This window comes from Polypterus senegalus, chromosome 1 (assembly GCF_016835505.1).
Source record: "Polypterus senegalus isolate Bchr_013 chromosome 1, ASM1683550v1, whole genome shotgun sequence".
Taxonomy (NCBI): domain Eukaryota; kingdom Metazoa; phylum Chordata; class Cladistia; order Polypteriformes; family Polypteridae; genus Polypterus; species Polypterus senegalus.
In genome coordinates this window covers 70,780,352-70,806,687 of record NC_053154.1, presented here as the reverse complement: position 1 = coordinate 70,806,687, position 26,336 = coordinate 70,780,352, and the positions used below count along the sequence as shown (strand labels likewise).

At 38.6% G+C, this 26,336-nt stretch overlaps 1 protein-coding gene across 8 annotated transcripts in view; it reads left to right on the top strand.

Moving 5' to 3' along the window:
* Positions 1-26,336, top strand: part of sema6e (sema domain, transmembrane domain (TM), and cytoplasmic domain, (semaphorin) 6E) — a 384,951-nt gene that overhangs the window by 3,049 nt on the left and 355,566 nt on the right. For 2 of the 8 annotated variants that reach the window (XM_039750609.1, XM_039750601.1), the window contains exon 2: positions 13,800-13,888. The exons of the other annotated variants lie outside the window; for them this stretch is intronic. The gene's annotated coding sequence lies outside the window, so the exon portion shown is untranslated. The remainder of the gene's footprint in view (positions 1-13,799; positions 13,889-26,336) is intronic. 8 annotated transcript variants of the gene reach the window in all.

Here is a 26,336-nt window from a genome sequence, read left to right as displayed (position 1 = left end):
ATTTATTTTAGATAGTTTCGCTTAACTAAACGGAGTAAACAGGCCGCTTTGATTAATGAATTTGCTGTCACTGAGGTGTCACTTTAATAATAGAGTTAACCCCAAGCGCACACACCGCAGCCAACGCCGCTTGTGTTTTATACAACGCCGCAGGACGAGCGCTCGCTAACGTGGGCAGTTCTGGGTTGCAGGAAGCCTTTCTGAGTGTTGAGAAAAAGCATGCAAGTTTGTTGTAAAAGGCATGCAAGGTTACCTTATAGACTTTCATTATCAGTTCCACATAAGAGAGCCTAAAAGTGATAAAGATTCCAATTTGCCTTGACACGTGTTAAAGAAATTATGTTCCCAGAACTTACCGTTCTTTTTGTTTCTGTATACAGGTGGTCAGAGATGAAAATTAGTACTTATTTGTGATGCTTCAATGAAAACGGGAATTAATGGTTTTGGTTGGAAGTGTCTTCCTGCGGTACTGATAAGGAAAAGAGGACACATATAATGGATATACAATGACACGATGAAGTAGCCTTAGTATAACCGATAAATGTGTTTAAGCTGCTTAGAAATTTATGTTTGTATGAAAAAGAAAAACATATACAATTACACTACTTAATTCTCGTAATTATTTGCTAAATGTTCGTTATTTATTATCTTCGTTAGTAGATGAATAGATACGCTTTGAAAAAGTTCTGTTTTGAGAACACAAAAATATCTATCTATCTATCTATCTATCTATCTATCTATCTATCTATCTATCTATCTATCTATCTATCTATCTATCTATCTATCATTTTTTCACCAATATAATTTTTATTTAGAACACCATTCCATGATGCTGTATTTGTAAAGAAATGCAGTTCAGTTCTTTAAATGTATCATACATTTTTATAGCTGGCACACAGAAAGGTTAAGTGACTTGCTAAGGGCCACACACTGAGTGAACGGTGCAGGCTTGTCAGTGTCTTACTAGACCACACTGCTTTACAGAAGACAGATCACCTTTCCATCTCTCTCCGTTTTCTTCCTTCTACTAGTGAGTTAGAATGGTTGGGGTGAGTGGCATGGGAGCACAGAAAAAAAAAAGTTAGCTTCTTGTAAGAGGCAGCATCTTATGAAGCCTACGATTTTTGGCAAAAGTTTTTTGTTTGGTTCAACAAGAAGATAAGAAATGATCAGTGGCCTCATTTGTGATTAGGTAAACTTTCTATTAAGGTGAGAACAGGTTCGGCCAGTGTATTTCCTGTATGATAGCTTTTAAATATACTGTACCAGTGAAGTTGTAAAAATCAAATCTTTTTTTATAAATCTTTGCATTTTTAATATTTGGGATTTAAGCATGTAACACATTTGTGGACAGAATACTGGGCTTTCTCAGGCCCCAAGGAAAACACATTTGTTGATCATGAACATTGCCTGCAACTCTTTTACTTTAACAGTGCACATTAGTTTATTCTGTTAGCCTCGGTTAAACATACTGAATCAAATTTTCTCTTGGCATTTGTGTTGCCTTGATATTGATTATGAATCTTAAAAAATGTTTTTTCAGAGGAAAGGATTGAAAGCTTTGCTGCAGAACTTTAAAGAAGCAAACCATTCCATGCTTTCTTGGCTCTATTTCTGTTTGCCTGCTTTTATGTTTTCTTTTGATACAAGTGAAGTGAGTTGGGTGTATTGTGGAAGGCATTAAACATTTTATGAAAGGATATCATTATGAAAATAAAACTATTTATGATATTGGAATGGTAGGTGAAGTATTCCTCACTGCTTAATAATTAATTTTTATTCACGTTTAGTTTTCTATATAGGAAAATTTGCTTTAACTTGTTTTTTTACATTCCTGATTTTTATGCATTTCTAATACATTTATCCACCACTAGTTTATTTTAACCTTTATTTTTTGCAACTTCCTTTGCTTCTACACTTTAGCTGTCTTGTCTCTCATTCAATATGTTATTAAGTCCTGCACCGTATTTGAGTTTAAGTACGGGTCTTCAAGGCATTCTCTAATGCTCCTTTATGTCTGTATTATTCTTCTTGATGCCTTTGTGACACACTTTTAGTGGTGCTTTCTCAAGTCTACCATACATTTCTAGACTCTATAAATGGTTTGGAGTCAACAGTCATTATAAAAAGCACTATATCAGGAAAAGATGTCTTGATTGCTTCTGTGACACTGACCTGGATAAGTGGGTGGATAAATGGATGGATGATTAACTGTCAAGCCGATAAGGTTTAAATGTAACTGTGGTACTGTCTACTATCTATCTATCTATCTACTGGATATTATTACATTGTGCTATAGTATTCATGTGCAGTACTTGCCAGGTGTTTCACTGCTCCACAATGGCCTTTGGAGGCAGTGTAAGCTTATAGTAGCTAAACAGCTGGACTTGAAACCCTAGGATCTTGGGTGCAAAACATATTACTGAGCAAGTCATTTAACCTGCATGTTTTACTAAAACAAAACTGTCACTATAAAGTGATAAGAATTATTAAGCACTTTGTTTTTACCATGAAAGATGACTAGATGTAATAGACCTTCCTTGTTTGTATTCATTTCTCTTTTTTGGGAAGGGTTAAGTTAATAGCTTGCATAACTCTTTAGTTTGCACAGTACAATTTGTATTTAGATATTACCCTTTGTATAAAATTTGATATAAAATTAGATTTTTTTTGGTGATAAGAATGCTTGAAAAGACATTTGTTTCAGCACAGTGTGTAACATAAATTTTCTAGATGACACTTTGTTATATGCTGAAACACTTTTTGCCGCCAGAACTGTTTCTATTATGTTTTGCAATGGATGGCAAACTACTGTCACCAAAGAGATAAGATACAGAAGGATTTCCGTTCGAGAACTTAAACACTTTGTTTTATAGTTTGTCACAATATGACAAGAACACTGCACAGTCAAATGATGTATAGATTTTTTTGGTGCATTGTATTAATTCCGATATTGAGATAAATGAAACAGTAAACTCTGTGTGAGTTTTTTTTTCCCTCACAGCCAAGCAACATCATATGATTTTGGTATAGTGGCCTGATTGTGGGGGAGGCTGAATATACAGAAAATGTATTTAATGACTTGCATCTTCTATATAGGAGCCTCCGATGCAGGCTGAATATACAGAAAACTTATTTAATGACTTGCATCTTCTATATAGGAGCTTCCGATTATTATCACATTGCATCTGTACGCATTTCCTAGTGTTTGGACTTCAGTCAGCTGTCTCATTGTCATTCTTGTTAGAGAAATTTGCAGCAACTGCTGTTTTGCCCATTAGTAGTCATTTAGAAGATTTGAATGTCGTTTATTTTTTAATAAATGGAAGCTGCAGCTTTATAATCCGGAAACCACTCTTTCACAAATATTCAGTTACAGTACTTAGTTTTGTGTGCATATATTTTTCACATGCCTTCATACAAGGACATTGTGCTAAATCTTTTTAATACAAGTTTTAGAATGCATGCAGAATGTGCTTTATTTCTTTTTCTTTCTTTGCCTCCTTACAGTTGCTGTCCATCAGTACAAATTAGTAATAACCAAGACTGAATGGATCTTCTCCCAGGTTTGCAGTGTAAAGTAGACTGCATAATGTGACTTGGCCCCCTTTTAATCTGTGTGCCATCTCCTCTAAAGCGACATTACTTTTCTTGCTTATTGTATATCTGTATATTATGTGAAGTATATCCAGTCTTAGATCTTCCAATCATTGTAAGTCACCCTAGTTTATTTCTTAGCTTTCTTTCGGTGCTTATTCTCGACAGTTAGGATAAAAACAACATGAAAAAGCAAGATTTACATTTTTGGCCCACTAAATCCTGTTGTCAGATTCTGGTTGCCTTGCGAAATATCAAGGAAGCAGCTGTACTAATTAAACTGGTATAATCTGCTGTCTGATTGGAACCTTCGGAATCCAATCACTGGATGAGTGACTGGATGTAGGAATTAGACTGAAATAAGAAGTGCAAATGGCGTCTTTTGGGAATTCGTATTTAGTATCAACCTCTTTCCTGTGTAAATATTTTTCTTTTGAGTTTTTATAGTATTCATTGTTTTCCACACTGACTTTTTGCAATACAGGATTGTGGGAGATATACTTTGTATTGGCAGCACTGAGTGGGGTGCCAGTCCATCATAAGGCACATTTATGCATAAAAACACACTGACTCATAAGAGATAATTTTGCTTGTCTTATTAAACATTCATATTATTGTGATTGTGGGAAACAACTGTAGTAAATTCAGTAAACCAACAGAAACATTCAAACACTCTGGGACATTAACTGGGTTCAATAAGGTGCAGGTAGTGTTAAACCGCGTATTTCGATTGGACCTTTGCTTAAAACAAAGAATAGTGGCATGCAGTTGCCTATGTCAGAAGCACGTAGCACAACACAAGAACCAACACTGAATGACGAACATAGCACATTCTTTCACTCACACATATAGGACCAGTAACCAAACTTGCATGTCTCTGTGATGTGACAAGGGAACTCAGAGGAAAGAGAAGCATATTTCAGTGTGGTGAGAATGTGCAATATTCACACAAACAGTGCTGGGCCAGGTTTTGAAATATTTAAATAGTTTTTTCACAGGGTTGCTTTTTGTTTTGTTTTTTTGCCCCAATCTTTACTATACAGTATATGCAATGTTTCTTTATCTACAGTGATGGGTATCAAATAATACTTATGTCTAAGAAGTGTTTTAGAGAAATGTATTGCTGCCTTTTGAATATTTTGATGACAGACCAGTAAACATCTCATGTGACTGGCAAACCGACTCGGGCAAGAACATTACAACATCAGCAGGGTAGAAATGATGGTCAGGAAATAACAAAACGCCACAGCAATCCCTGCTGGGGACTCTCTGCAGTTTGGTCACGTTTGTCAGTTGCTGTTAATGGCTATCTATCTTTTCTGTTATGATATCCTGGAATCAGTCCTGGTGGCTCTCAGTCAGAACAACGTTACCAGCCAGTGGTTGTTTTGTCTTCTGTCCAGCCTGCTTTATGCTGAAATAAAAGCCTGCAAATCTGACAGCTGTAGCAGAAGTTCAGTCATGAGTGAAAAAAGACACATCCACAAGAACATATTCTGAGCTATTAGGCCTGCCTTTCTGAGGCTCTAATTATCCTGTTAAACTGACCAATCAATCTTCATGGTGTGAGTTCTACTCTGCCATGTTCTAGGAAGGGGTGCACATATTTGTAGTCACTCTGATCAGTCCTCAAGTGGTTGGGAGTTTTTTGGGCAGCTTTATCTTACGCAGCCTCTTTGTCAAATTGAGAATAAAATAGTGCTGGTGCAAATCTAGAAGCAGGAGTAGAAGAAGAGCATCCATCATTTGAAAGCCTATTAATAATTTCTAAATCATGTAATAGCATTCATATTTTTAAATGAAACTATAAAATAGTTTAAGAATACTGTACAGAGAGGATTTTCTGTTTCCTGCTATGATCATCAAATATTATTTTGCTCCTGAGCTGCATGTTCCCTAGGCAAGTAATTGAGAAAATATCCATCCATCTATCCATCCATCATCCCATCTAGCTTACAGTCCACCACTGTGTACATGTCGCAAAATACAGGACAGGTGATATTGCTCAGTAGGGAAATTAAGGGCTGCTGTGTCTAAAAATGCATTCCCCGTTATGCTGTCCTTTTTAGTGTTCTTTTTCATTTTATAATGTATTTTGTTAGAAGTTCCTATCTCACATTGTACACATTGTGATCTCTGTGCTTGGGGTATCATTGTTGTAATTTCACAGGACCATGTTAATAGTGGATATATCACAAACATTTATTGAAATAGTTTGGATCTGTACACCATTTGAAATATACTTATGATTCCTAGTGGACTAATTCAATCTCTCTGTAGCCAGAGAGAATATATTACAGATTAATAAGGCAAATGCATTGGAAGCGTTTTAAGTTTCTGTATGGGGAAAACAAGTCTAAAGAGCTTATGCTTAAACTATACATGAAGTTGCATCTGAAACAGTGAGTGAAAATTTCGTCTCCATTAATAAAAAAATTAAAATCTCTACATTCAGGACAGGAGGACATAAGATTTTAATGTAAAGGTGAATGAATGTAGCTTTTTTAGAGACAAAACCCTGCTAGAAGTATCCAAAATTCTGAAGTAATTATATAAAGTTGTTTTCTTTATTTAAGCTTGCGTTCTTCAAACACATCATAAAATCTGGCAAAAAAACTGGCTTTAAACACGTGTCGCAATATACTGGTTGTTATTTTGGAGCCTTTTACAGAGTCCAGTAGTGATGTGATTTCTTAAGAAGGGGCAGTTGGATCTTTGGCCCTTTATTCTACTGCCATATTATGTAATTTTTCTATTTACCAAGCATTCCACCAATTTCTCATATTTTAGGTGCTTTGTTTATTTTCATTCCATGTATCCCCTTCTGCTTGTCTGTCTTTCTATCCATCATTCCTTATCCATTATTTTAACCCATTTAATCCATTTCAGCCAGTACATCTAGTTAATATCCACTTCATTTGTCTCCAAATAGGTAAGCACTTTTAACACCTACTTCAAACTCGCACAATACAACATTCAGCATTCTTTTGTAACCCAGTGATCCACCAATCATGGCTTCTACAGATTTGTGATGAACGTGTTTTGGCTAAATTGGTTTGTTGCTGCCTGTTGCTGAGTGATGATTACTGTTTGCCTTGTGTTGTATGTTTGTATTGATGTTTGATTTAAAGGGGCTTCACCAAATCTGAGATTTCTTTGATTTTGTGATTAATGAGCTGATGAGATGGCTTGGCCCGGAGTGACCAGCTTGCCATGAGTTAGAACCAGTGCTTCTGTCATTGTGTTGCTGACTGAAGGTCTCAGTGTGATGATGCAGCTCAGTCACATGAAGCATGCAGTTTGGGCTGTCTTAGGCCGGGTTTATACTTCATGTAATGTGATCCTTGTGCCTGTGGACGGTACTGCTACACAAATGTTGTACTGTTCATACTTGTGTGTGTACTTTGTTTAAATCTGGAAGATTTCACAAGGTGGTAGTACGAGTACCATTATCATGGTGAAAAACTGTTTGGCTTCTTTGTGTTGTGAATTGCTTGAAACATCCATTAAATTCCGAGGACAACTTGCGACAATATCTCTGAAAAGGATGTTCAATGATTACATCCATCAATCCAGGGATGCACACATTCCAGCAAACATCGGGTGTGAGACAGAAACAATTCCTGGATGGGGCATCAGCTCATCGCAAGAACACACATACACTAGCATGATTTTAGCGTCACCAATCCCCAAACCTTCATGTCTTTGGAAGGAAACCGGAGCACACTGTGGAAAGCCACCAGGAAAACATGCAAACTCCAGGCAGGGAACACCAGGGATGTGACTCACTGCGAGGCAGCAGTGCTACCACTCTGCCACCGTGCCACCCCCACATGTGTAATTATTAACAGCATTCATTATTTAAATGAAGTTCACGATTTATCTGTAAAATTTAACATATATACTTTAATGCATTTCATCATGAAAGTGATATCAAGTATAAATCTAAAGATTCTAAATGTGCAGAGAGCTGGAATATCATAAATTTAGTGTGTTCTGTGTGGCGATCTATTGCTGCTTGCCGCTGCTATAAGTTCAGGAGGAAGCCCCAGAAGCATGTAGAAATTAACAAAAACTGGGTCGGTTTTAAGATGACATTTATGATGATCTACTTTAATGATAAAATAAATTGCGAGGTTAAAGTGGACATTTTGAGATTAAAGCTGAAATTCCCACTTTAATCACAAAATACACCTTTTCACTGTGTCCTTAATTTTTTTCTCGGGTGCAAAAAAAAAAGACGGCACAGATAATGGTATGTGAGACTTTTAAAATGTATCGTGTCATTATGTTGGGTAAATTGCAACGCTTGAATATCAAAGCACCACGAATGCACTTGTATGTTGGCATTTTGCTTCACCACATCGAACCATTCATCACACATCACTCTGACTCTGATACTGTTCCAACTTAGTAACATTGCGCCCCCCCAAGTTTTTGCTGGTACTTCAACTTGCGCATGCGTCGTGTTAATTTCTGAGGACGTGCTCGGAGGATGTGCCAAATGAATGCTGGGCACGCGTGGCAGCCATGATGCGTGTGTGTACGTATTCTGAGCGTGAAGTATAAACCGGCCCTTACTGTATCAAGATATGTCTAAAAGTCTTCTGGTGGTGCATTGGTATTCTGTCCAAAGGTAATACAGAACCAAATGTAAATAGCAGCATCTTTTATGTGAGCCATGGATTCCTAAACTATTGATCTAGTAAAGTCTGAATTTGGGATGTACAGAGTTATGATTGACAGTAGTGCACAATGGGAAAGGGACACATATGGTTTGTGAGGGTATCTTGCTATAGGTCATCCTGGGCATCCTGCGATTCTCCAAGCAGGAGGGATGCCTGCTGGTGGCAATTCACCATAGCGGAATGTGATGACTATTGGCAGTGATTCTGGGTCTTGGAGGAACAAAAAAGGCAAAATCGGGACCAGAGGAAAAAAAAACCAAGAACCACTGATATAAGCGATTGTTCAATAACTTTGGTTTTTCTTCCACATTACAAAAACATGTATGCTCGATCATCTGTTTTTGTTTATTTCATTGTGTACCATCCTTTCTTCTCATTTTCTAGAGCAGGAGTGGCCCACCAAGATAGTATCTGGACAGAGTGGATGCAGTTTTTCATTCTAACCCTTTTCTTAAGTCAGTGACCAGTTTTGGCTCCTAATTAATTTCTGTCTCAATTTTAATCGACTTTCTATGTAAGACTCAGCCCCTTTAACTGTTTTTTGAATTGGCATCCAAATAATAATGAGATACAAAACCAGCCAACACATGACCAGCAACCTGTGCCCATCTAAAATACCTGAAAATAAAGAAAGGTGAAAATCGCACTAGTGTTGATCTTCTCAGGTCTACAAAATATTTGGATGATGATCTTAGAAAAAAGAAAATCAATAGTTTTGGAATTGTTTGCTATGGCAGAAGGAGAGCACAAACAAACCACAGAATTAAATAACAGTTTAAATTAACAAGGAGTGAAATTGGTTGGACTGGTTGAATTGGTGGCTTATTTCACATCTCATTTTATTTGGCCGTCATTTATGGAGTTAAGAAGCAATTCAGGGGACTGAATCTTAAAAAAAGGGAAATACCCAAGACATTCACTGGTTAAGGAAGTGGCAGGAATGAAAACCTGTAGCTGCTGCTGCCCTCAAGGATCGGAGTTGGACGCCCCATTTAGAGGATGACAGATAAGCTGAGGCATGGTTGTGTTTTAATACCAATAGGTTTAGAAGCTATAAAATAATTACTATCAATCAGTGCATCCTCACCTGGCAGAAGTGGTTTACTTTGGGTTGTGCATATCTGTTGAGTGTTTTACCTGTTAGCCCACTGTTGAGAAGACGTTAGGAATATGAACATGCGGTGGCTGGCTTGGGTAGAGGGAAGCCAGAGAGTGGTAATTAATTATTGTAATGTCTTCCTTTGTAATGTAGGGAGCAATCTTGTTGTCAAGGTGGCTCAATAAATGCAAAAATGTTTGCTTTCCATGTTCTGAGAAATCATTACATGTCACTGCTGCTCAAATTGATGGAATCAGCCGCCAATCTAAATGGAATATAGTCTGCCAGGGCTGCAGCTGGTTTAATAGAAAAAAAGCAGCCTGATTTGAATGTCCCCTAATCATACCAATGTCAAGGGGTTTGCTGCCTATTAAGTGAATTTGAAAGGAATAATAAGGGAAACAAAGAGAACTATAAAGGTCATCATATTTTTATGCTGAACCAGGATGGCAGTAGCACTGGTATAAAAATGAAAGACAGGGAAAGAGGAAGAAAGGAAATCAGATGCGCTCTATCAGCAGTAACCATTACAAGGTGGGAAAGACATGGTACTGCCAATTACATACTGAATGTATGTGAATGAGTATGGGGGCACGTATAGGTATAAGTACACTCTTTGTGTGTGAATGTGATATATATGTGATAAAAGAAGGTTTGATATGAGTCAAGATTTTAGATTTTGAAATGTTAGGGCTGTAGGTGGGCTATAAAAAAACTCAATAAGAGACACACTGACAATGGCTACTTATTTGGATGACTGCTTGAAAGTATTCAAATAAATTGAAGGACAGTGGGAGACAATAAGTCATTGAAGAGAGCCACTCAACGTAGTAGACGACACCAGAGAGCACGATGTGTTACTAGTGATCTCCTGTTACCCCATGTAACTGGCAGTTGATCAGGTGTTGTCCAACTCTATTGTCTGGTTCAGCACAGTGGCCCTTAGAAGAGATTGTTCCGGGTTTACTCGAAAGTGCTCTCTGACTAATGTTATAGAGCCACCTCTTTCCACCAGTCCTTTCTGACTTGGAGGTGGTAAGAAGGGAGATGATGGCTCACCTGGTGGAAGGAAATGAAGCCATAGTTAGATGTCAAGAAGTTGAAGAAAAAAGAAAGTTTGATATACTGTACATTTGGTGAGTATGTTAGGCACCCTGCCTAATTATTGTGTTAGGCCTGATGCTTTTTGGATGTCATTAAGTGTTAGAACTTTTTAGACTTCCTGTTTTGACCACATTAATTCTTTTTATCTCCCTGCCCCGTTGAACTTTCCACCTTCAAATGTGCATTTCTTTCAGCATAGGCATAATAATATGTTAATAGTATATATTCAATCTGTCATTTGTTTTAATGAATTTAGGATTAAGACAGTTTACAAAACAATCAATCCATCAGTTTTTATATATGTTGGTTGTGAGATCAGAGTTGTGAGCAGGGCCACCCCCATCCTGATAGCCCTGGGTGCAAGGCTGGAACCAAATTGCCAGTCTGTGACTAAACCTGAATTAGGAACAAGGATTGTAGAGCTGTGAGACAGGAGCTAAACACCACTATATTCTAAAACGTAACCTACTTAATAAACACATTTAATACAGATATAAAGTGATACAAATGTTGAGAGAGACTTGTCTAATTTAAGTAACTCAATCTACTACTGCTCCAAGCTGCAAGCAATCCAGTAGTGTGTGCCAGAGAGTAAGAGATAGCAGGTGCACAAAGAGTTCTAATATCTTCAAACCCTCAAGAACAAGGAAGGACCTGTACTTATTCATTTATCACAATTTACTTGTGAAGTTTTTTATTCAATGGCCAAAATAAACTTAATGTATTGCCAGTGAAAACATTATTTGAATTTGAATGTGAAAGAGTAAATTCTGCCACTATTTTAGCATGCACAGCTCACAGTAGAGACACACAGGAATCGTAAGCACAAATAAAAAAAAAAAATAAAAATGGGCAGTGTTTCCGTTTTCCCTTATGTAAAAATTAGTTTGGTTCCCCCAAATTGTCAGCAAAACAGTGCAAGAGAGTCCGTCTGAGCTCTACATTTACAGTCTGTAGCCGGGCTAAATCCACAGTACTTACACATGGACTTATTTATCTCTCTCTCTTTCTCTCTCTCTCCAACATCTGTCTGTCTGTCCGCTTTACATGAGAAGACTACTTAAGAGATTTAGATTAGATTTTTTTCTAGAATTTGCTTGAACATTCCGGTTGATTTTGAGTGTTCTCTCATCATGCTAAGTATCACAGGGATTTATTCGCAACAAAGGCTGCGAGCCAATGGGAGGAGAAAGCATGACATCATGAGTAGGGAGCCAGGTGGAGCCCTCCTCACTCACGTGCCAGCATCCATTCGTCAGTGTACCTCTTGTGATGTGTTGGAACGTACCTTGCCTCTGCTTAGCTAGTGATAGTTGTTTGTTTTTTGATTTTTTTGAGTTTATCCAGTTCACTACTACGCGGATGGAACCGTGTGGGACAGCTAGTAAAAAATATAATGAACCCATTCTGAAATTAAGGCAGTCTGTTTAAATCATGTTATGAATAATTCTTTCCAGAAAGAAAATAAACATCAGTAGGTCTCTTTCTTTTCATAGACATAACATTCTCCAGGCATTTCAGTATAGTTTTCATGGTCATTATAAGTCTGAGTCTGTCCCCGCTGTATTCATCTCAAGTTAGGGATGCAAGTTCATCACAGGGTCTAATTTGGAATTCCCTTTAACCGAACATACATGTCATTGGAATGTGGAAGAAAATTTGAAGCATTCATTTGGAATGCCTGGAGGAAAATCCACGCAGACCAGGAGCAAAATAACATCCCAGTATGTTGGATCTGTGAGACAGCAACTGTGTCACTGTGTTGGATGTGTCTGGAGAAGAAAATTGCTGTCTTTATTAAGAATTGGAGTGAAAAAGGTTTTGTTACCAACGCAATTTGAATAGTGAAGCAGTTTTTTTCTGAACAGACAAGAAAAAAAAAAACGACTCATCAACCCTCCTGTTTACGGCTGCACTCTTTTTCTATAATTAAATGCAAAAATGGTTTGGGAAGTTATCCCAATATAAATTGTGCGCATGGCATAGCCAGTGGTGTACATGAGGTAACTAGTGGAGTGCTAGTGGTCTTGTTTGGGAATTAAAAGCAGGTTTCTTTTCCCATGTGCGGCTGCTGCTCGGATTAAATGTTTGGATGCCAGCTTGCTTTTCACTCGTCTCTTTGCAGTCTCAGCTGCACTGGTGGTTTAGTGGCTGCTGCTGATATCAGGAGCCCATTGGACTCTGCCAAAGCCTGATTCTTCCTCTCCCTGCTTCTGCTGTCCTTTTCAGTATCCTTTCATGCTCCCAATTTTCCTCTCTGGAAATGAGTTTTGAGCTACAATGAGTGATCGGGCCATCTGAAAATCGCACCCCAGCCTCCTTGCAATGTGCAGACCTCCCTGCACTGTTAGTGTTGGTAATGAGGCATTAAGGCAAGGGTGTAATTTTATTTTCAATTTCCCATCCAGCAGTTTGTCATAAATGATGTGGCGTTACAGGACAGCGCCAATGACTGTGTCTTCATAATGGATCAGGGTAATGAGCGCTGAAATAGCTTCAGCCAAGGCAGGTTGCTAGACTCAAAGTGTCTGGAGACCAGATGCTGGCGGCTCTCTTTTCCCTTCAACCGCAACACAAGCACCTAGATGTGGCATTGGAAGGGAAAAAAAGGCATATGACTTAAGAGTATGGTGTTGTTCAATATTTCAGGTAGGAATTACATTTTAAATTAAGAGATATTGCTAGCAAAGGAACAAAGGCCTTGAAATGTTCTCTTTGGTAGCCGGTGTTGTTTGTTATTAAATGAGGTGCTTACAAAAGATTATAATGCTCTCCTGATTGATCTCTAACAAATAATTTAGCAGTTCCCTGTTTGAGGGAAAGTATTTGTTTATGTATTTTTAAAAATATTTTTATGTTTTTTATATATGTACAGTATAATCAATTTTATACCTGTGTATATTCCTATATATTGCTAATGTAAAACAAAGGATGTTTGTTTTAGTATCACCTAAAGCATGTCATAGCTTGAATTGTCATAAGTTGTGCACTTTAAGTTTCTAAGTTTCCTAGTGGCTTTCTGCAGTCTATAGGATGATTAGAATGACTTACTACTTGTTAGATGTCTTTTTTATCGACGCCTGTATGTATACGTCTGGGTGAATGGACAGTTCACCTGACACTCTCCAGTAGCTCTATTGAATAAGCAAATATATAATACACTGAGCCCTTTGCAGAGTGACATTGGGACATTTTATTTAAAAGAAATCCACAACATCTGCTCTGCTTCACCTTCTTTTTTTAGTTTACCATACTTTCATAGTTTATAGTTTACAATTCCTACTTTTGATTGCCATTTACATTTATTTCAGCCATGCCCTCCCAGCACCTAGAATTGCATAATGCTCACCTTGGTTAAAAACATGGCCTACTGGAATAAGATACATAACCTACTTTACAAGTAAGTTTGTATATTGCAAACTAATTATTATTATTATTGTTATTATTATTATTAATGTTGTATTTTATTTATATAGTAACTTTCCCATACTCAAAACACTTAATAAATCTTTAGTGCATTTCTTGTTTAAATTGTTATGAACGTAGAAAACAACTCATGGCATTCCTAAATAAATTAAAGGATGCAGACTACCACTTTAACTAGTTGTATACCATCTGAACAAAATATACATCATTGAATGTGCACTTGATTGTGCCAGGAAAATGGCAATCCTGTTGAGTGTCGCTCCACTAAGGCAAAGTACTCCATGACTGGCTCTTGCACAATTACTTTCGTTCCACAGGCAAGCTCACTTAAACATATTTCAGGTTTCTGAGGCCCTGCAGCCAGTCTCAACAGCAACAAGTGTAACGTATGGGCCAGTCTTAGATGGAGCACTAGTGCATCACAATACAGACTTGCACAGACTGCCCAATTTGGAGTCACCATATGACTTAACCTGCACATTTTTCGAATGTGGGCGCAAAACACAGAACTAACACTAAAGCTGAACAAATGCAGTGACAAAACAGGTATTTGGCCGCATGCTATTAAAGGTTTGGCACAACTGTACAAACCACTGTACCAATGATTCACCTAAAGAAAATGTGTAAGACTGAATTCTTATTTCTTTTTTTAAAAGATCCCAGATAACCTTTCATTGTTGCCAGGCATCTGGGATCTTCTTGTTATAATAATTGTTACATAGCTTTGTTTGCTTTATATTGTGACTCGTGATTTTTTGGAACTCTCTCCCTAGATCTTTGCATGAAGCTCCAGTAGTGGCCACATTTATACAGTGTATAATTAGTATGTTGATCAGATGTACATGTAAGAATCTTACTGTACCCTGCACACGTGACAGTACTACTGCTGCTTCTACTACTAAAACTACTTTCCCTTTCAGAGTTGTGGATATACCTAAACCTATCCCAACTGCACCGAGTGCAATTTAAGAAGCAGCTCTGGATGAGATACCAGTCCATTGCAAGCAAATTAATTCACACACCAACAGAGTTAATTGACATTTCATATATACATCTTTTGAGATCTCTGAGAAAACCCAGAACGCCCAGTATAAGAATATACCCAGGAGGTGAGTGTGCAGACACTGCACAGACTCAATCTTAGGACGGTGAATTCATGAGGTAGCAGCACTAACCAGATCATTCAGATCATCCTTAAAGACCCACTGTTACTTTCTTGCATCTCAGATGTCTGTAGTTTATTTTCTAATTGTTTCTTTTGTATCGATTGTGATGTCACTTCACCTGCTATCTTGTACTGTTGTTTGCTTATCAAAGCATACTTATTCCTAATATTCCATATGGCGAATGCTCTTGTATTTTGTCTTATTGTTTGTAGTTCTGCACTTGGTTTATTTCATGGTGTAGCCTGTGAAGAGTCTACCTGTATATACAGTAAACTAAAAACTAATTTATTAGTTTTATAGTAAATTACACAAGTAATATTAACAGGTATTGGAGTCACTTGCATTTTATGTGAGTAACTTTGTATTAAAGACAATGTCTCTGTAAAATGCATAGGTACGTTTTAAAAACATTTGTTGTGTAGCCTTTTGTGCTGTTTTAGTTTTGGATGTCATTCATTTTGCCTGTTTTACCTATGCCTTTTTTTAACTTTTTCCTATTTACTTCTTTTTTCTTTAATCTTAGTGTTTTGTATAAAGGTTTGCCATTTCTGCTCCTTGTCTTTCATAGTTGAGCTCCTCTTCCAGAAAATGTTAAGAGCTGAGCTCTTTCATACAAAGGTCTTCACACATTGCATTAGCTGGCAATAGGGCTTTTATCTAGTTTAGTGTTTGCCCTTTTTTTACTACACAAAGTGTAGTGCTTTGCCGTCATCGGAGGCACTGCTGGTGAAAGGCACTGAGCTTGTGAACAGTCTGTTTCATGTTCCTCCAGGTTTCGCGGGAATATTTGGCATGTAATACAGAGAGAATGTTACAAATGATGAGGTGCTGAAGTGGTGTAGCATAAGATCACTGGAAGAAGACATTGCTACAGAATGAAGGATGCACTTAGCTGGACACATACTACACCTTCCCACTCAATGCAGTCCAAAGCTTGCCATGCATGGATTCCAAAGAGAACACGAGAAACCGGCAGGCCATGTGCCACTTGGAGGTCAACTTTTTTGGGATTCCTGAAAACTGTCGACCTACCACTGCATGAAGCTGAGCTCGCTGCAGCAGATCGAGTCCATTGGAGAGCACTTACTGCCCGATGCACCAAGGAATGTGGGAGGACCTAGCTAACCAACTAAGTGTAGCACTTTAGCATGCCTCACAGTCTCAGCCCTTTGTAACGTGACCTCGATGCTGCTGACAAGTGCAGCCTCAGCACATGGCTTTTGAGATACCCAACAGGATTTGCTCTTTGTTTTCATACTTTGTCATTTATCTCCATCAAATTCTTAAAATGTTAAACATGGATATAAAGTTGCAAGGAGATGGAACAAAACTGTTTGAATGATATTTACCAGCATATGACTATTATGTTCCAGTTTGGCAATATTTATAGTCTGATATCCAGTGCATGATAAGAAAGTGCTTTGCTTTATAAATAATTCATTGTAAAGTTTAATTTTAAATTCATAGAGCAAAATGCACACAAATAAGGTCTTGGAAGTGGTAAGTGGGAGTGAGCAATCCTTCAAAATGTATTCATTCATTTTTTGAACTCCATTACAGGGTCGTAGGAAGCCAGTGCCAGTGCCGGCAGCATAGAGCACACCTTTACAGGGCACATTCGTGAAAGTCTAACTTTCAATTGTGAATGGACCACATATGCATGAGCCAGTGTAAAAAATTAGTTGAAATTTTTATTCCATGAAAGCAATCAGTTAACTCATTTTTATAGTGTCTTTCATACTGAGTGCCAAATACAAAGCAGAAAGCCCGTAAAAATTTGTATTACTGGTTGGAAGAGCTAGTAGTGGGTTGCTGGTTCCTCTAAAAGGGTTGGCATCAATAAATACCTAAAAAATACAAAGAACATTTTTTCACAGCAAAAAAGAAAGCATACAAATTTTAAATGAATTACAATAAAAGCATATCCTTAAAAAGGGATACATAAGAATTTTACATTAACACTTAAATAAAAGGTATGCCCACAAAAAAGGGGCCTACCAAGTTTTAATTGAATCACATTTTTTACCTTGTAATAAGTAGTTCAGTGCACTGTTGTTCGCTTTAAATTATGTGTTAAATTATTAAAAGAGCGTGAGAATTTCAGGAGTGCATTTGCTTGGGGGCCAAAGAATATCATGTTATGGCATAAATGCCAGCATCAGATTCTCACCTCAGAACAACTTGTACCTAGTTTTAGATAGAGGGCATGTAATATTTAAGGGCTTCCTGTGCTAAAATGTTGTCAGTCCTCAGTTTTTAGTGCTGGCTCCTTAAGTGAATTGTACTGCATGACTGGTTACAAGAGCTATTCAGACTAATTCCAAGTCATGTATTGTGAGTAGAACAAAGTGAGGGTCATTTTGGCAGCCCTCCATAATGATTACAAGGGTCAGTGATTTGTATACAGTAGCACTCTCAGATGGGCTGTTGTGTCACTTGGTGCCTCTTCTGTATCGCTGTGGGACGGTTCTGGTCTGTCGAGTATTTTGCGAAAAGCAGTGAATTCTCACGTCATGTTTATAGTCAATGTGAACATTTTCCAGATAACATTTTGAACAAAAATAATGTCGTCCTTTTCTATGCATCAGGTGTAGACATAATCTGGACACTCGGAACCCTAAGGGGACCCCTTATTTAACTGCCCCTTTTGCCTTCTGATCGAATTGTATTCAATATGGACACTTGAAACTCCAAGTACAGCTTACACATACAATCTACAGTGAGTAAATCCTTAAGGGGAAGTAAGTAAATTTAGATGCTCAAAACTTCTGGGGGAACCCTGCTGTCCAATTTAATGTTAGTAAATCTGGATAGTAGATTTTCTGCTCTATAAAGGACCAGCACATGTGTATTTCAACAGCAGTAACTGATTGGACAAATTATGATACAAAGTAAATAAGGTTATTATATTTTTAACCCCCTCAGTCCGTGAAGATTTTTTCAGTCTTCTGCAAATCCACAAGTCAAAAAGGTTGTAAACTGCTGCTCTCTATGTTGCAAACATCTTACTGACATCTGCTGGCCTGGAGGAATTTAGATAGATTTAGATTTAGATAGGCTACTGTCAGCCCCTAATACTCTCAACACTGTAAGGGTTACATGCCTTCTATTTCACTAGACACTGGGTGGCCTTTTCTAATATTTTGTGATTTTAGGAGAACTTCTGCAGACTATACAACTAGATTATTCCTCAAGAATTGTTTTCCCCATAGTTTCATCTGTGCATACAGAGCTTCCTCCACTTTGGTGGCCTGTCTACTCACACAGATGTCCACTCCAGTTGTTTGTGCAGCCAGTGACGCATCCCGTAAAATCCTGGTGGCATTTCCATGTGTCTGAAATATGTCGAGAAGTGGATTGTTTCTTGTGTGTCAATTTCAAATTGGAGACAAGGTGTCACATTCTGTGCACTACTTTGCTTCTTAATCAACAAGAAAATGTAATCAACAAGGCCTAGCAGAATTAATATGAGTTTCTGCTGGTGTGCAGCCACTTCTATGATGTATATTTTAGAGCACTACAAATGATAAGCTGTGCTGTCAAAGACTATGAGAGGCAGTGGGCTTACTGTATGTGGTTGTAATTAAAGTATCATATCAGCCTACTTACAGATTCTTAAGTGAAGCAGATTGGTTAACATGGTGGATAAGGGACAAAAACAACAGGAAATGGTGATAAGCTGTGTTGTGTTGAATTATGTGTTTATTTAGCTATGTCTTTCCTTCCCATCTTTCATTAAAACGATGTAAGATGGTCATTATGTGCTTCTGATGTTCCCTTTGAAGGAGGAAACACGGGAAACAACTTGAAAGCTTTATCATTCCTTCTTTACTTAAGCACAGTGCTGTTTCACAAAGTGCTTCCAAAAGACAAAGGAAACAATATTTTATGTATTTGTTTTCTGCCCCCAGGGCAGCATGGACAGGGCATGGAGTCTAAGGTGCTCTGTACATGGAATTTGCATGTTCTTCCTGTGTCCAAATAGGTTATCTCTGGTTGCTCTGGTTTCCTGCCACAGTCCAAAAACATGAAGGTTAGCTGCTTATGTGTGTGTGTATTCACCCTGAGATAGGCTCCAATGTCCCTGTGGTCCTGCACTGAAAAAGCCGGCTTAGAAAATGGATGAATGGATTTTCTGCACCTGATATGCTGAGCTACAACATGTTATGATGGGAATGAAGATCATCTTAGGGCACTTACATTAAAGGTGAACCAACCACATGTCTTTGCACTGTGAGAGCAAAGCATAGTCCCCTGAGGAAATCCAAATGAACAAGAGGACAAGCAGCAGATCCCAGACAGTAGACAACTCATTACCAATCCAACTGGGGTCTAAACGCTGAAGCAAAGATAACAGCCAACACAATGATGAGAAACTAAAACGGGCTATCAGAGAAAACCAAATTACCAAGGAGGATGTGCATACTCCACACAGACATTCATCCTTTCAGGAATCAAAGTCAACTCCCTGGAGATATCTGTACCAATAGGCTGCCCTAAACATTTTTTCTTACAAAAGTGTGTCTTTGAACAATAGGTGAACAAATTCATAGGTACAAAGATTGAAAAACAAACAGATGGACGTATAGACATACACAGTAAATGGCTAGCCATTCATTACAGAGGGCATTAGCCTGGAAGAATGAAAAGGGGACATTTGTTACTTACTGAAGGGCTTTTTGAAAATGTAGGGGACTGAGAGAGCAAGAAGGAGCACAGCAGCAATAACTAAGACACCCTCTGCAACGCAGTGACATTTTAGTCTTCTTTCTGTGGCTTGTGTATGGTGTGTTTGTACTTAGCAACTAAATATAGAATTAGAAAATCAGTACATCTGTTTTCTCTTTTCTTCGTTTTCTAGTGCTTCCAGAAGTGAGGGCTCTTACAGGCTTTCAGAGAGATTGTAGGCACTCTCACTTTAATGGGCACCGTTCCTCTCGACTGTGTTCTCGGCTCCAGGCTGTCAGCAAGTTACTGCATGTCACACCACATGAAGGTTTATCAACCATAGCCCCCCCTCCCTTGTCTTTGCACCATTAATCAAGAAAAGGCTTTTGCCTGCTGGCGCTTAGTTTAAAGGATTGGAACAGATCACCGACTGTCGGTCTACTGGGCTGTAAGGCACGTGAAGGTGATCAGTACTGCTGTTGAAGTAAGGTCTGGTCATCCCCAGGGACAGTCACATAGTGCTGTGAATCACACCTGTGGATGCTGGATGAGGGTCCAGGATGGCAAATTCTTTCACTGCTGCTCTCTCGCAGACGGAAATTCACATGATACAGTAGACATGTGGCTCGAGGGGAGACAGCTTAACTTCTAAATATTAGCTACTGTTTCTTCTGCGGAACTTGTGGAGACTTGCAATCTCACTTACATGATTATGTAAGATTCTCAGATCTACCTCAAAGAGAACTCCACATCAGATAAGAGCTAGCAAATAAACATGTTAAATAAATACATTATAAAGGGTACATACACCTGACGTGTAGTGCCTAACTTCCAAAATCCCAGAGTAAACTATATGACACATGCAACCTTTTTCACTTGCTCTATTTAATTAAATTTTATTTAGGGTTTTACTTTTCTACACTTTGTGAAGGAAGTATCTATAAATGGTGTGTGCGGTGAATGGTGCTGGCCACATTATTAGGTACTGCTTATTAGCGCAAATATCTAATCGCGCAATCACATGGCATCAACTCAATGTGTTTCGACATGTAGACATTGTCAAGACAACCTGCTGAAGTTCAAACTGAGCATCAGAATGGGGAAGAAAGGTGATTTAAGTGACACTGAACGTGTTATAGTTGTTGGTTGCAGATGGGCTATTCTGAGTATTTCAGAAACTACTGATCTACTGGGATTTTCACACGGCACCATCTCTAATGTTTACAGAGAATTGTCTGAAAAAAGAGAAGATATCCAGTGAGCGGCAGTTCTATGGGTGAAACTACCTTGTTGATGCCAGAGATCAGTGGAGAATGGCCAGACTGGTTTGAGCTGATAGAAATAGCCACTTATTATAACTGAAATATACAGAAGAGCAACTCTGAATGCATAACATTTTGAACCTTGAAATAGATGGGTTATAGCAGCAGGAGACCACACTGGGTGTCACTCCTTTCAGTTAAGAACAGGCAACTGGGGCTACAATTTACGCAGGCTCACCAAAATTGGATAATAAAAGACTGGAAAAATGTTGCCTGGTCTGATGAGTCTCGAGTTCTGCTGCAACATTCATTTGGTAGGGTCAGAATTTGGCATCAACAACATGAAAGCATGGAGCCATCTTGCCTTGTATCTATGGTTCAGGCTGGTGGTGGTGGTGTAATGGTGTGGGGAATATTTTATTACACACTTTGGACCCCTTAGTACTAACTGAGCATTGTTTAAATGCAACAGCCTACCTGATTGTTGTTGTTGAACATATCCATCCCTTTATGACTGCAGAGTACCCATCTTCTGGTGGCTACTTCCAGGAGAATAACTTGCCATGTCACAAAGCTCAAATGATTTCAAACTAGTTTCTTGAACATGATGGTGAGTTCACTGTACTTAAATGGCCTTAACAGTCACCAAATCTCAATCCATTACAGTACCTTTGACATGTGGCGGAATGGATAATATACAGTGCATCCGGAAAGTATTCACAGCACATCACTTTTTCCACATTTTGTAATGTTACAGCCTTATTCCAAAATGGATTCAATTCATTTGTTTCCTCAGAATTCTACACACAACACTCTATAATGAAAAACGTTTACTTGAGGTTTTTGCAAATTTAGTAAAAATAAAAAAACTGAGAAATCACATGTACATAAGCATTCGCAGCCTTTGCTCAATACTTTGTTAATGCAGCTTTGGCAGCAATTACAGCCTCAAGTCTTTTTGAATATGATGCCACAAGCTTGGCACACCTATCCTTGGCCAGTTTCGCCCATTCTTCTTTGCAGCACCTCTCCAGCTCCATCAGGTTGGAATGGAAACGTCAGTGCACAGCCATTTTAAGATTTCTCCAGAGATGTTCAATCCGATTCAAGTGTGGCCTCTGGCTGGGCCACTCAAGGACATTCACAGAGTTGTCCTGAAGCCACTCCTTTGATATCTTGGCTGTGTGCTTAGGGTCGTTGTCCTGCTGAAAGAAGAACCGTCGTCCCAGTCTGAGTTCAAGAGCGCTCTGGAGCATGTTTTCATCCAGCATGTCTCTGTACAATACTGCACTTATCTTTCTCTTTATCCTGACTAGTCTCCCAGTTCCTGCCGCTGAAAAACATCCCCACAGCATGATGCTGCCCCCACCATGCTTCACTGTAGTGACGGTATTGGCCTGGTGATAAGCGGTGCGAGGTTTCCTCCAAACGTGACGCCTGGCATTCACACCAAACTTTGAGTTCAATCTTTGTCTCATAAGACCAGAGAATTTTGTTTCTCATGGTCTGAGAGTCCTTCAGGTGCCTTTTGGCAAACTCCAGGCGGGCTGCCATGTGCCTTTTACTAAGTAATAGCTTCCGCGAGGCCACTCTACCATACAGGCTTGATTGGTGGATTGCTGCAGAGATGGTTGTCCTTCTGGAAGGTTCTCCTCTCTCCACAGAGGACCTCTGGAGCTCTGACAGAATGAAAATCGGGTTCTTGGTCACCTCCCTGACTAAGGCCCTTCTCCCCCGATTGCTCAGTTTAGATGGCCGGCCAGCTCTAGGAAGAGTCCTGGTGGTTTCGAACTTCTTCCATTTACAGATGATGGAGGCCACTGTGCTCATTGGGACCTTCAAAGCAGCAGAACATTTTCTGTAACCTTCCCCAGATTTGTGCCTTGAGACAATCCTGTCTCGAAGGTCTACAGACAATTCCTTTGACTTCATGCTTGGTTTGTGCTCTGACATAAACTGTCAACTGTGGGACCTTATATAGACAGGTGTGTGCCTTTCCAAATCATGTCCAGTCAACTGAATTTACCACAGGTGGACTCCAATTAATCTGCAGAAACATCTCAAAGATGATCAGGGGAAACAGGATGCACCTGAGCTCAATTTTGAGCTTCATGGCAAAGGCTGTGAATACTTATGTACATGTGATTTCTCAGTTTTTTTATTTTTAATAAATGTGCAAAAATATCAAGTAAACTTTTTTCATGTTGTCATTATGGGGTGTTGTGTGTGGAATTCTGAGGAAAAAAATGAATTTAAACCATTTTGGAATAAGGCTGTAACATATCAAAATGTGGAAAAAGTGATGCACTGTGAATACTTTCCGGATGCACTGTACATAATAGATGTGCAGTCAACAAATCTAAAGCAACTGCGCGATGCTATCATGTCAATATGGACTAAAATCCCTGTGGAATGTTTCCAGCACCTTGTTGAATCTATGCCACAAAGAATTACCGTAGTTCTGAAGGAAAAAGGGAGTCCAACCTGGTACTAGCAAGGTGTACCTAATAAAGTGGTGGTGAGTGTATAAAATAAAGCCAGACTGATTGATTGATGTTAAAGCTCCCCTACACAATACTGACCGAACACTCATTCATCTCCCCAAAGGCCTGGCCATGACAAATCACTGTTAAAGCCTTGCGTTTCCTTGATAACTCGGGTCTCTGAAAATACCATGCCATGCTGTGTAACTGTTTTTTGCCAGTCTACTCCTACTAAACGTACTTTCATTTCACTGTTTCATGTATGGACTTCATGCCAGAACATATGGAGGGTTTTCCTTATGTTCACATTTTCTTGGGAGTGCCCCATGTTTTTAGCAGATTATGCCCACAGATAGCCATGCAGCCCACTCAGAAATGTGTTATCTATGTGAATTGCTTAAAAAGATTTATTCATGCCCACAGATACAAGCAGGCAGACATTCTCAGACTCATACGCTTACACTAATTTTTGAATTCCCATACGCTACCCAACTTGGGCACACCAGCACAGATTTAATTATGTGAAATAAATCAGTGGTTAGCCATTTAAAGATGCCCACATTCATAAGTATGGACAAACTGCTAGACATTCTGAGAACTGTGCATACCCCCACCAAAGAATAGGTTGACGTGCGTAAAGATAAGAAACCTTCATACTTCAGCTCAATTTATCTGGATGTGTTACTTTTTTATGTCCCATTGTCACTACCAAAATCGTGATACCAGGACAGGAGGAATGGCTTTTGTTTTCAAATAACATAGCATAACTTAATATTCTCAAAGCTGATAATCCAGTTCAAAGTCACAGAGAACTGCAGCCTACTCTAGCAGCAACACATGAAATGTAGGAACCAAAATGCCTTGCACTAGGAATACATAAAAGTGACCAGGAGAAGAACCATTAAGCAAGACAGAATTTTGAAAGGAAGGATCAAGCTTATCTTTCATCTGATCAAAAATTATAAGGCAAGAAACAAAGTAAGAAACAGAAGCCAAAGTCAGAGCCAGGAAATCTAAAGCAAAACTTGGATGTTGATGCATCCAGTCTTTATAGCGGTGCTTTAATGATATTAATTGTAAAATCTCCAGGACTGCACTCTGTAGCAATCAACGTTGATGACAGTGGCACAAAATGGCACACTAGGATAAACAATATGGCAAAGAAAACAATACAAAATAATTCTTAATAGTTTCTCACAAAGTCCAGATTATAAATACAGTGCAGCAATTTCCAGAATATGAATCTTTGCCACATTAAAGAAATCACAATATGACTTCAGAATTAAGAAGGTGGCTAATGATAACCATATAAAAAATGTAAACCACCCAATTATGACCAACCGTGGATGGATACTTGCCCATCACAACTCCAACTCATGCATGTAGCCAGACTGGACCAATTTAGAATTTTCATTTCACCTAAATCCTATCCCCCATGTTCTCTGTCTTTTAATCTTATTTGGTCAGGCAGTGAGGTGGAGTGATTTTTAGATACATAAGGTTGTCAGTTCACTCTTTACCTTGTTGTGTAAGTCATCAAACTATCCTCAAATTGAAAAAAAAAATTGATGTGTCCAGCACATAGCCTTCCCAATAAAAAATGTTTAAGCAGAAACATATTCAACCTAGTGTTTTATTACTGGGAATGAAATGGATAAATTATATCTCGGGCTGCATTAACAGTGCAAATATGTGCATGATATGTAAAATATTTTTCTCTGTAGGACAATACATTGTGGAGAGATTTTTCTCAAAATCAGTAGTCTTCTATCATTTTCCAGTGCTAATAACTGCACTTTTTCATTTTGAAGGCATCGCGTCCACAGAGGCAGTCACATAACATTCTCCATCTGAAAGTGATCAAATCATGTTGAAGGATGCCTACAACATTTAAATCCATTGAGAAGTTAAAGTCAAAACATTGACTCTTTCACGGTCCTTTCACAATTTTTTCCTACATTACATGTAGGGGAAGTTAAAAGTAAAAGTAAGTGTCATTTATTGTAAAGCCTATTGGGTAGGGATTCACTGCTGAAAGGTACTATAAGATAAATATTGGTTTTGTGAAAGCCTAAGTAATCTGAATGAGGCAATTCTTCTTAGAATTCCAAAGCTGTCTTCCTGCTTCTCTCTATATGTCTTTGCCCAGTTTTATGGTCATCTCTTCTAATGTTTTATCCTTCAAGCCACATCATCCACATTAAAATCAACAGTGAAGGTCCATCTCTTTTCTAAAGTGTTCACATTCAGTTTGATTCTTCCATTTTTTTTACTTGCCTTTTGAGGCACTTTTGCCTTGACTGCTATCAGTACCCAACCATACATTTAGTAAACCCTGCCAATACGTACTGCTTTAAATACGCAACTCATTGCCTCATCTTGTGCTGTGTGGTGACTTTCCCTGAAAAATACTTTGTGCTAGTGTGTTAGGAAAGGCTCTGTATAAGGTAAATATTGATTTATTTTTGCCTCTATTCATTCAAATGTAAGAAGCTGAAATTATTGTAGATTGTTTGATGTCCTTAATTAGGAAGACATGTCATGCACCCCCGTACTATATTATTGCTACCCTGAATTTCCTCTTTTTTACTATTTATTTCCTGATGACCAATGTACTATTCTCCCTATGGGCATCTCATGTTGGCATTGTAGCCTTGGTATTACGGCTGTGTAATGTCTTTGACATGTCTGTGCATTGCAGAGTAGTGTTTTTCTGCCTCTGCGGCACTAAGCTATTCAAAACTGGCCACAATATCATGCCGTGTCTGTTAGGTGTATTATCATGCCCTTTTTGGCAGTCCACCAGTAATAGATAGCAGTACTCATTTGCAGGAATGCATCTG